The sequence below is a fragment of the Chrysochloris asiatica genome, unplaced genomic scaffold (assembly GCF_000296735.1).
Source record: "Chrysochloris asiatica unplaced genomic scaffold, ChrAsi1.0 scaffold00131, whole genome shotgun sequence".
Lineage (NCBI taxonomy): Eukaryota > Metazoa > Chordata > Mammalia > Afrosoricida > Chrysochloridae > Chrysochloris > Chrysochloris asiatica.
In genome coordinates, this window is record NW_006408649.1 from 8,367,999 (window position 1) to 8,378,183 (window position 10,185).

Below are 10,185 nucleotides of genomic sequence, written 5' to 3' on the forward strand. Positions count from 1 at the left end.
TCAACCTCTCCTCCAAATAAGTATTTGATCTACTTCTCCAACCTTTCCTCTGAAGCCCAAGGATCCAGTATTATAATCTGTGTGTGTTGCATTGAGCGTCTCTTATCTTAGTTGTAGAGGGTCTGAGTAGCACATCTGCCTAGCCCGCCATCATGGTTCCTCTCCTCCCCCAATTTTTAATGTACAGTCAACTAATCCATAAAATATTTAGTGTGTTCATCCTCAGCAAATGTACATTTATCTTTTAACTACTAAGTATAATTCTGCCACATTATATGCACTATAACAAACCAAAAATAGAAATGTTAGAACAAAATAAAAAATAAATATAAATGAAAGTTCTAGTATCTGTCTCTATTCCCCACTGAATCATCTTGTGCATTCCAATTTAGGGAACAGTTAATCTGGACCACACAGAGCCTATGGTATCTCCTATATTAGCACTACTATCCAGGTTACAGGAGACCACTACACAAAAATGCCTACTAGTAAGGATGTGTGGCATAAGTGAACTCAGAGAATAAAAATAAGAACAAGTATTGTAGGGAGAACAATAGCCTGGTCCACCAGAAGACAGGCACACTAGGTGAAGCACCTAGATCAGAGTTCTTTCCCTTGGGCAATGTTTCCCTCAACACTTGCAATCTGAAGCTTATATGGCAAGCTCCTTTGTCTAGATACACAGTATCTCTCCTATGTTAACACCACTATCCAGCTTACAATTAGGTGGTGTATGGTCTTCTGACTTGTGACTTAGGACACGTTCTCTCTTTTTAGGGACTTTTGCTCAGAAACTGAGCCCATCCATATTCAGATTCCAACAATGTTTATCCATCATAGTAATTTTTTAAATTAATAAATGTCCTGTGATAGATTGAATTGTGTCTCATAAAATAAAAACAGGTGTAAACATGCATTAATAATCAGAATGTGGAATATACCAAGTATGTATCCAGGAAAATTGAAAGTTGGGAAAAAAGGAAATAGAACACATAATGATCAATATCATAGCATTAGTTAGCTGAAATGGACTGGTACTGGACATTTTTCAATCCAACAATCATGTAGTTTACTAAGTTAGGAATATCAAATTGAAAAGGAAAGGTATCACATTCATCATCAACAAGAGCATTTCAAGATCTATCTTGAAAGTGTTCAAGAGCAAAGGTATCAGTTTGAGGAATAAGGTATGCCTAGTTCTGGTAGTGTAGTGGTTACGAATCGGGCTGCAAACCTTAAGGTCAGCAGTTCGAAACTACCAGCTGTTCCGTGGGAGAAAGATGAGGCTTTCTGCTCCCGTAAAGATTTACAGCCCCAGAAACCATGTACTCTATACAGGGTCGCTATGAGTCAGAACTGACTCCATGGCACAAAACAACAACAACAACCCAAGACATGGTATTGTGAGACGACATTGAGAACTTGAAGAGAAATTCACAGAAGGAAGGAACTTGTAGAAAGGTTTACAGAAGGAATCAACACATCTGTGACCCCAATTTGGACGTTTAGCCTTTCAGAAAATAAGCTTCTATTCATTAAAGTCACCCATCTGTGGCATTTCTGTTATGGCAGCACTAGATAACTAAAACATATCCCTCTTCCTACTTTGTAGATCATGGAATAAACTGCACAAGGAAAGACATCTAATCTCTCAGTGGTGTAGATGGATGCTGTAAGAATTGAAAACCTAAAATGACATTGAAGGACCCTGCGCCTAATCAACAAAATGGCATTGCAACTACCCCCAATTAGCGCTGAATGAAGTCCTGCTTGAACTTCCTGTCTCCGGAAAGCTTAAGTCTTTATTACACATCGAGAGCCCCCCACCCCCACCCCCAATTCCAGGTTTCAGGAAAATCTCCATAACCCCATCCATTGTAAACTCTGCCAGGAACTGTATCCAGACCACACTGCCTTAAATACCCCAGTCTGTAAGAGAACAGATGGGCTCTTGGTCTCCTTTGGTGACTTAAACTCCCAGGTTTACTCTCAATAATCCTGCCTGCTGTTGAACCCAATACTCTCTCCTCGTCTCTTTCTTTCTTTACCTTACAGACATCCACTTCAATCAACCAAGCAAAAATAGTACCAAATATCCTCCCAATAAACCCTATGACAAATATAAGTATTTTTATTTATATTTAGGGAAATCAAAGATCAGAACGTTCACAAGCCTTGGTATGCATCAGAGTTTGTAGGTGGTACAGTCAGGATTTGAACCCATGTCTGCTAGGCTTCAAATTCTGAGTGTGCTCTTTTCACCCTGTGGTCTTTTCCCCAGTGTCAAGGGTAATTGAGTTAATACAACACCGTTAGCAGGAACAATACTTCTACTACTATCATTGTCAGTAATTATAAGCTGAAACTGCCATGATTTCAATACCATACTTAATATTTGTAAATACTTGGCTTTTTTATTACATATGAATAAAAATGCCCATGATACTAACCAGATACCTAGAATTAGAAAATAAGAAAAATTTAAACCACAGAAACATCTACAGGTATGTAATTATTCACTGCCTACAGACTTTATAACTTAAAAATAGTCACATAAAACAGGAATGATTAAGCTGGCATCATTACTCCATTATTAGATCACCATTGTGTTGCCGTCATACGATTAGCAAATTTCCCTTCTGACTGAAACTCAAACATCAATCCAGTTTAGTTGGAGATCAGGGTCAATCACAGGAAAACATCAAGTGTTAAGTGGAGGTTTTATTAAACAAACCCAGAAATTGGCAGTATACAGAATCAGAAATTGGCATGCAGTTTTGGACAGTCCACAAGTTAACAATATGAGTCCAATTGATACAATGATTTAATACAATCAGAAAAAAAACATGTCAAGAGCCAAACTTTCACTGCCTAATGGCTTCCTGCCCTAAAACCAGCCTGGAAAAATTACAGATGTGAGAGTAGCACACGTTAGAACAAACAATAACAGGAACAATCATGTATATGCATATATGACTTGTAAGGCTGTCTTAAGTATACCTGGTGTCAAAATCTACCTCCCCAAATATTACCAACATAACTTGTTGATAAGATAAAGCCATGTTTACTGCTTAACTCACTCAGTAAGAGACAGCACCACCTCCCAGAGTTCTGACAGTGCCTCAAAGGCTAGGAGACAAGATCAACATTTATTGAGAATTTGAAACTTGATTTAAATTGGTTCTTTCAAACTGGGGAGACAGAAGACTTGATTATGGTTGAGAGAGCATTTTGATTGCAGAAAAAGCAAGCAGCTTGAAGAAGCTAGGTACAATGAGGCTTATAATGAGAAGAGGAGGGATGAGGTGGGACTTGATAGAGGATAGGGTAGAATAAGAGAAGGAAAAAAAAACAGATTCAATAATACATTGTTTACAAGGGTCACTCCTGTAGACATAGCAGGTTTGAAATAACAGGATGGAAATAGAGGTATCAGGTAGATTTAAACCAAAAGAAAACTGAAGTATAGATTGTATATGATAAAATATAAAAAGGTGGCAACTAAACAGAAAATTGTCCTTTCCCAGGGAGATTGGTGGATATGAAGTAATAGGCCAAGTCATATCCTCTAAATAGGTGGCTGGCCTATTTGGAGGATATGACTTGGTATTCAATTTGGCTCAAGTTACAGTGATCTATCTTCTAGCCTGTCTTTGAGGGTAGCCTCATCCTCACAAAGATCAATAGTAGGGATGAGATTTAAGCAATTTGGCCTGAGAATCTTTCATTATATGATAATATCAGAAAAAAATATATTAGATTTTATTAATTAATAAGAGAAAAAACACAAGTGTGTCACATAGACCAAATAAGGGAGGTGGAATCTTTGAAAGGAAACATATTTTTTACATTGGCATTGTGTGTTTAATGTCTGAGATTTGAAAATGAAAAACAGTGAAAGCCTACACCTGATGACCCATAGTTCCTTTTCCCATCCCCCACCCTACCCTCAGTCCTCAACCATGGGATAATAGCTGACCTTCCCCATTTTTCTCAGCCAGCAGTCATGGAAACAAGAGCTTTGTCTCCATTTTTCAGTTATCAGTAACTCGGTCAAGAAAACCTGGACATTTCCTACAAAATCAAGTTTGGCCTGGCTCTTGTCTTAGATATCCAGAGGCTGTCAAATGTCTTAGATCCTGGTGTAGTGCTATAGGATAACATTGGACTGCTAACCACAAGGTTAATGGTTCAAACCCACCAACCACTCCTCGGAAACCCTATACAGGACTGCTTTGAGTCAAAACTGACTTAACAGCACTTAACACCAATAACACACTATATATATCAGTTTCCTCACTCTAGTGGGAATAATAATAGTACCTATTTCACTGGAATGAAGACAAGCTTAAAGCTTCACTGAATCTCACTCTGTGTTCAGTTCAAGAATGGTAAGTATGAGGGTATTCAGATTAGGAAGTTGTCAGTTGTTGTTGATGTTGTTGTTGTTAAGTGCCATCGAGTCAATTCTGACCCATAGCGACCCTGTATAGGGTTTCCAAGGAGTGGCTGGCTGTAAGTTGTTGTTGTTGTTATGTGCCGTGGAGTCAGTTCCGACTCATAGCAACCCTATACAGGGTTTCTGAGGCTGTAAATCTTGACGGGAGCAGAAAGCCTCATCTTTCTCCCACGGAACAGCTGGTAGTTTCGAACTGCTGACCTTGAGGTTCACAGCCTGGTTCATAACCACTACACTACCAGAGCTCCTATAGCCACTTAGAAATAAACACACATATTTTCATTCATTATCTGTCTCTATGTCTGTCTTTCTCTCTCTGGCATTTCTAGTCCCTTTATTAAGGATTCTGATTATGTTTGGAGGGAGAAGAATAATGTTGAAGAAATTAACTTTGAGATCCATCCTTTTTTGCTGAATCAAATGTGTAATCTTGTTGTTGTGTGCCATTGAGCCAATTCTAACTAATAGCAAGCCTACAGGACAGAGTAAAACTTTCACACAGGGTTTTCTAGGATATAATCTTTCCAGGAGCAGATCACCAGGTCTTTTCTCCCACAGAATGGCTGATGAGTTTCAACTGCTAACAATCTTTTAGTTAACAGTCAAGCACTAAACTATTGTGTCATAAAGGCTACTTGGGACAATCAGATTTTATATGCTTCTTTGTTAAGATGCTATAGAACAACAATTTGTCAATTTAAACAAGCCAATTATAAAAAGACATCTAATGAGGGAATTTGATTAAATGACATTAAGGAACTATTCATTTTGTTAGGTTACTGATGGCATGGCAGTTAGATAAAAAGAAAAAATAACTGTCTTGATCAGTTGAAGATATATTCTGGATGTCTAAGTGCTGTTATAACAAAAATACCACAAGTGGATGGTTTTAGCAAATAGAAATTTATTCTCTCACAGTACAGTTTAGACAGCTAGAAATCTAAATTCAGGATGCTAAGGAGCTCTGGTAGTGTAGTGGTTACGAATTCGGCTGCAAACCACAAGGTCAACAGTTCGAAACTACCAGCTGCTCTGCGGGAGAAAGATGAGGCTTTCTGCTCCCGAAAAGATTTACAGCCTCAGAAACCCTGTTCAGGATAGCTATGGGTTGAAACCAACTCGACAGCACTTAACAACTCTCGCAGAAGGCTTTCTTTCTCTGCCAGATCTGAGGAAAAGTCCTTGTCATCAATCTTCCTCTGGGTCTAGGAGAATCCCAGCAAAGGGACAGTGAGTTCAAAGAATGTACTTCACTACCAGCAATTTTTTTTTTTTTAAATCATAGTAGGTCCCTATGATCTCTGCTCACTTGTTTAATCTCTTTAAATAAAAAAAAAAAAAAAAATTAACTCAAAATACAATCTAATCCTGCTGTAGCTTGGATCCTGTCTCATTGATATAACTTTTCATTAACCCTGCCTCATTAACATCATAAAGGCTAGGATTCACAACATATAAGATAATTACATCAGGTCACAAACTGGAGGATAATTGCATAACACTGAGGATCATGACCTAGCCAAGTTGACAAATATTTGGGGGACACAATTCAATCCATAATGCTGAAGTACTGCCTGCTGAGATTTCATCATCAGTAAGGTTTTCTTTAAATACAACAACAAAAAAGAAAGAATAATAAAGACAAGCAACTTAGTTTTTAAAAAAATTGACATAGATTTTGAACACAGAGTTTTAAAAATCAAATATGGTCAAAAAGGATATGCAATTATGTTTAGCATCATTAGTTATTGGAGTAAATTAAAACCATAATGATATGCAATACTCCCATTGTTGTTGTTGTTGTTATTAAATGTCATTGAGTCAAGTCCAACTCCTAGTGACCCTGCATAGGGTTTCTGAGGAGCAGCTAGTGGGTTTGAACTACTAACCTCACTGTTAGCAGTCCAATGCTTATCCTACAGTGCCATACCAGGACTCCACATGCCCATTAGAATAACTAAGATTCAAAAGACTGCAATAACAAATGTCTATAGAAAAACTGGAAATTTTATATTGCTTATGGAAATATAAAATTTAACTTCTTTGAAAAACAGTTTGCTGTTTCTTGGTAGTTTCTTATAAAGTAAACATATAGCTTCAAAAGGTTAAGAAGCATGATTCACATGTAAATATAAAATGAATACTCATCAAATATTTATTTAATAATAAGTTAATGAGAAAGATGCTAAATCAGGTTTAAATGCATTTGTGGAGCTGAGTATTAATAGGCAACTTAGTGCAAAACTGGATAATATCCTACAAGGTCATCAACCATAACCTTGTTTGACCATCCAGGAATTATTTGCATATCTGCCAGACACAAATATCTACACGTTAATATCTGACTCCACAGACCTGTAAAATAGCCCAGTCAATAGAGTCTCAAATAAAGCAACTCCAACACTGAACTGAAAGAAAACGCACTTCTGCCTGTTTCCAATTTTTGGATAACTTTTTGACAACACAAAGACTTACATGTGACCATTCATAACATCTTTATTTATAATGATCACAAATTGGGAGCAACCTAAATATCATCAGGTAAATGGATATTCATTGTATTTCATTAATATATAAAGTGATACCATTGTTCAGCAGAATTTAGAATTTTATTCAGCAATAAAAGGAATGAACACAGAAATCTTAAAGGCATTATGCTCAGGGAAATAAATCAGACACAAAAGATTCTATTTTATATGGAATTCTGTTCCTAGTTGTCATCAAGTTGACCTTCAACTCAAGGAGACCTGATATATAAAGGAGCACAACCCTGCCCTGTTCTGTACATTTTCATAATCAGTTTCAAATTGGACCATTATGATCCATAGGGTTTTCATTGGCTGACTTCTAGCAGTAGATAGCCAGACCTTACTTCCAAATTCATATTACTCTGGAAGCTCTGATGGAACCTGTTCAGCATCACAGCCAGCACAAAAGTCTCCACTGACAGCTGAGAGGTAGCTGCACATGAGTTGCATCACCTGGGATCAAACTCAAGCCTGTGAACAGCCCACGCTTTCCAGCGATGCTTGCATGGAAAGATAGAATTCTGGTACTGAACCATCAAATGTCCCCATGGAACTCTAAGGAAGACAAAAAGTAGATCAATGATTGTCTGAGACTGGGGAGAGTGTTGATTAGGAAAGGGCACAAGGGAACTTTTTTTTCCCCCAAGATTAAATGATTATTAAAAAATCATGCCACACTGTATAGAAATCAACATTCTCTCCCATAATTGTATGCATCCAGGACTATAGAAATGTCACTGTCCCTGCCCCACATCTTCAAATTAACATTCTCTTGTCACAACAATAAGTCTTCCCAAAGGGGACTTTCCGGAAAAACAAGCTATTTCCTTGGCTCATAGTTCCCTCTTTCTGTTGCATGCACCAACAATCTACCCAAGAAGTATATATTGGGGAGTATGGAGGGGATCCACCAGCAAGCCCACAGTTGTTGACAGCCATAAGATTAGAGACAAGCACAAAAGGGTAAGTCAACATACTGGCAAAAAATCCTGTGACAGCTTGGGAATAACTCTTCATTTCATTCATGGTGTAAACCCCACTATGCAGTGCATAGGTATTGATGAGGTAGGCTAGTGAATTACAGAGCCACAAAGAAATGATGTCACCTAGGAGACGAGGAATAAGGCCCGCAAAAAATCCTAGAATGCCTCTTCTTGATAAATGGTCACCACGGAGTCACAAAGACCACAATATTTGGATTCTCTGCCATCTCTGCCCATGAACTGTACCATTGAGTTCAGAGTGATCTCGTGGAAGGGATGTGTGATAAGGGTAGCAGCAGAGCGAGCCATCATCTCTTGTTCTTCTTGATAATTCGGTCAAAGGAAGATGAGACCTCTTTCTGTACATTTCCAGAACCTGGCTCCTCAGACTTCTCATAGTCCTGGTAATGCTGAAACACTTTGCCCTGTACCACACTTCCAAGGACACCTGAACACAGTCATGGAGTTAAGCCTGTGAACAGCCCACGCTTTCCAGTGATGCTTGTAATATGCTGAACATAACAAAAGAGACCAGGAAGCTGACATACTTGCCGACCAAAAATATTTCATCCTACTGTTGGAGGAAGAAGCTCATATCCCACCTGGATGAGCACCTTCACATACATGAGCAGCTGGGACAGGATGGTGAGACAGGAGCCCAGGAGCACCTGACTGGCCACGTCTGCCATGATGGCACCCACAGACCGACGGCCACAAGGGAACTTTTGAAAGTAATGAAAATGTTCTATGTCTGTGGTAATGGTTACATGACTATGTAGATTTCTCCCAGTTTATTGAAAGATGTACTTAGGTACATTTTTTCTATGTTAATTATACTTCAATAAAGCTGATTGTCAAAAGGGGATGGGTGAAATAAAATTGACAAAAGGTTGCTAATTATTAAAGTTGGTGATGGACTCATGGGAGATAATAAAACGTTTTTAAAAATCCAAAGACCATCATCCAACTTCCCGCACTCCATCCCAGTGGAACTGAAAAGTAACGCCAACCATAGGGGTTCTAGTAACATGAACAATTGGCATTACTTTGTCAAATTAGATTCCCAAACTATCTTAGTTTCTTATTGCGGCTATAACAAAAATACAGGTATCCCTTGGGATAATGAATGTCCAATTTATGGACAACTCCTACTTGTCCTTTATGTTGGGCTTCAAACCGATTCTTATTGGTTCTGTCATGGCCAACAAAGCCATGAAACAGGAACAGATCTGAATCTTTACAATTTGGGTGATGGATCACAGTAATTGGAACAGGAAAAATTGTGGGTTAAAGCCCTGGATGGGAGACATAGAAGAGGCTCATTGAGCCTTTTCAGGAGCCTGATGCATGAGATTAGATTAATGGTAGGATCTTGGAGAGTCACACACATTCAACATGACAGAGTCAGCTGCCACTTTTCAGTGGGACTCAAAATCAATTTTGTTGTTTGGTGCCATCGAGTCAGTACCAACTCATAGTGACCATATGCACAACAGAACAGAACGAAATACGACCCGGTCCTGGGGTCTTCCTCTTTTATGTTTATGTAAATTTGCCTTCACTTGGAAACAAACCCTGTTCCAACAAATTCTTCATCACAATCACTTTCAGTTGCTCCATGTGCAGCTATTAAATAATTGAGAAGCTTTGTACCTTTTCTTGCACTAAAGTAAGGCTAAATAAGAACCATATGCACCTCTCTGTCTAAATTACAGATGCTTAAAGACATAGTCAGGAACAATCTGTTTTGTACCTTGTTCATAACTGGGGTACTACGGTACCGTGGACAGTAACTTGAACCAGCAGATCTTTATTTTATCATAGTTAAGAGGGTAAAAGTTCAAATACAGGTGAGGATTTACGTACGACACATAATTTTGGGGAGACTCAATTCAATCCATAATGCAGGAATCAACTCTATTCTCATGATAACCCAAGGCAGTCATAAATTATCAGCTCACGTTCATAAAGGAAAACTGTTTTAGGTGAGAAAAGAAACTATTTTCAAATATAATTTTTGTAATTTAGTGCCCTTGTGTTGATTCTGACTCATATAGGGATTCTAAGGAGCAGCTGGTGGGTTTGAACCACTGATCTTGCAGTTCCAACGGACCTTAGGGGCCAGTACTTATCCTACAACACTACAGCAGACTCTAGCAGTCTTCTTGTTGTTGTTGTTAAGTACTGTTGAGTTGGATCCACCTCATAGCAGCCC

The 10,185-nt window shown here is 38.4% G+C and overlaps 1 pseudogene; it reads right to left on the minus strand.

Moving 5' to 3' along the window:
- Positions 1-7,743: 7,743 nt before the first annotated feature.
- On the minus strand, positions 7,744-8,659 carry LOC102817419 (annotated as a pseudogene).
- Positions 8,660-10,185: the final 1,526 nt, after the last annotated feature.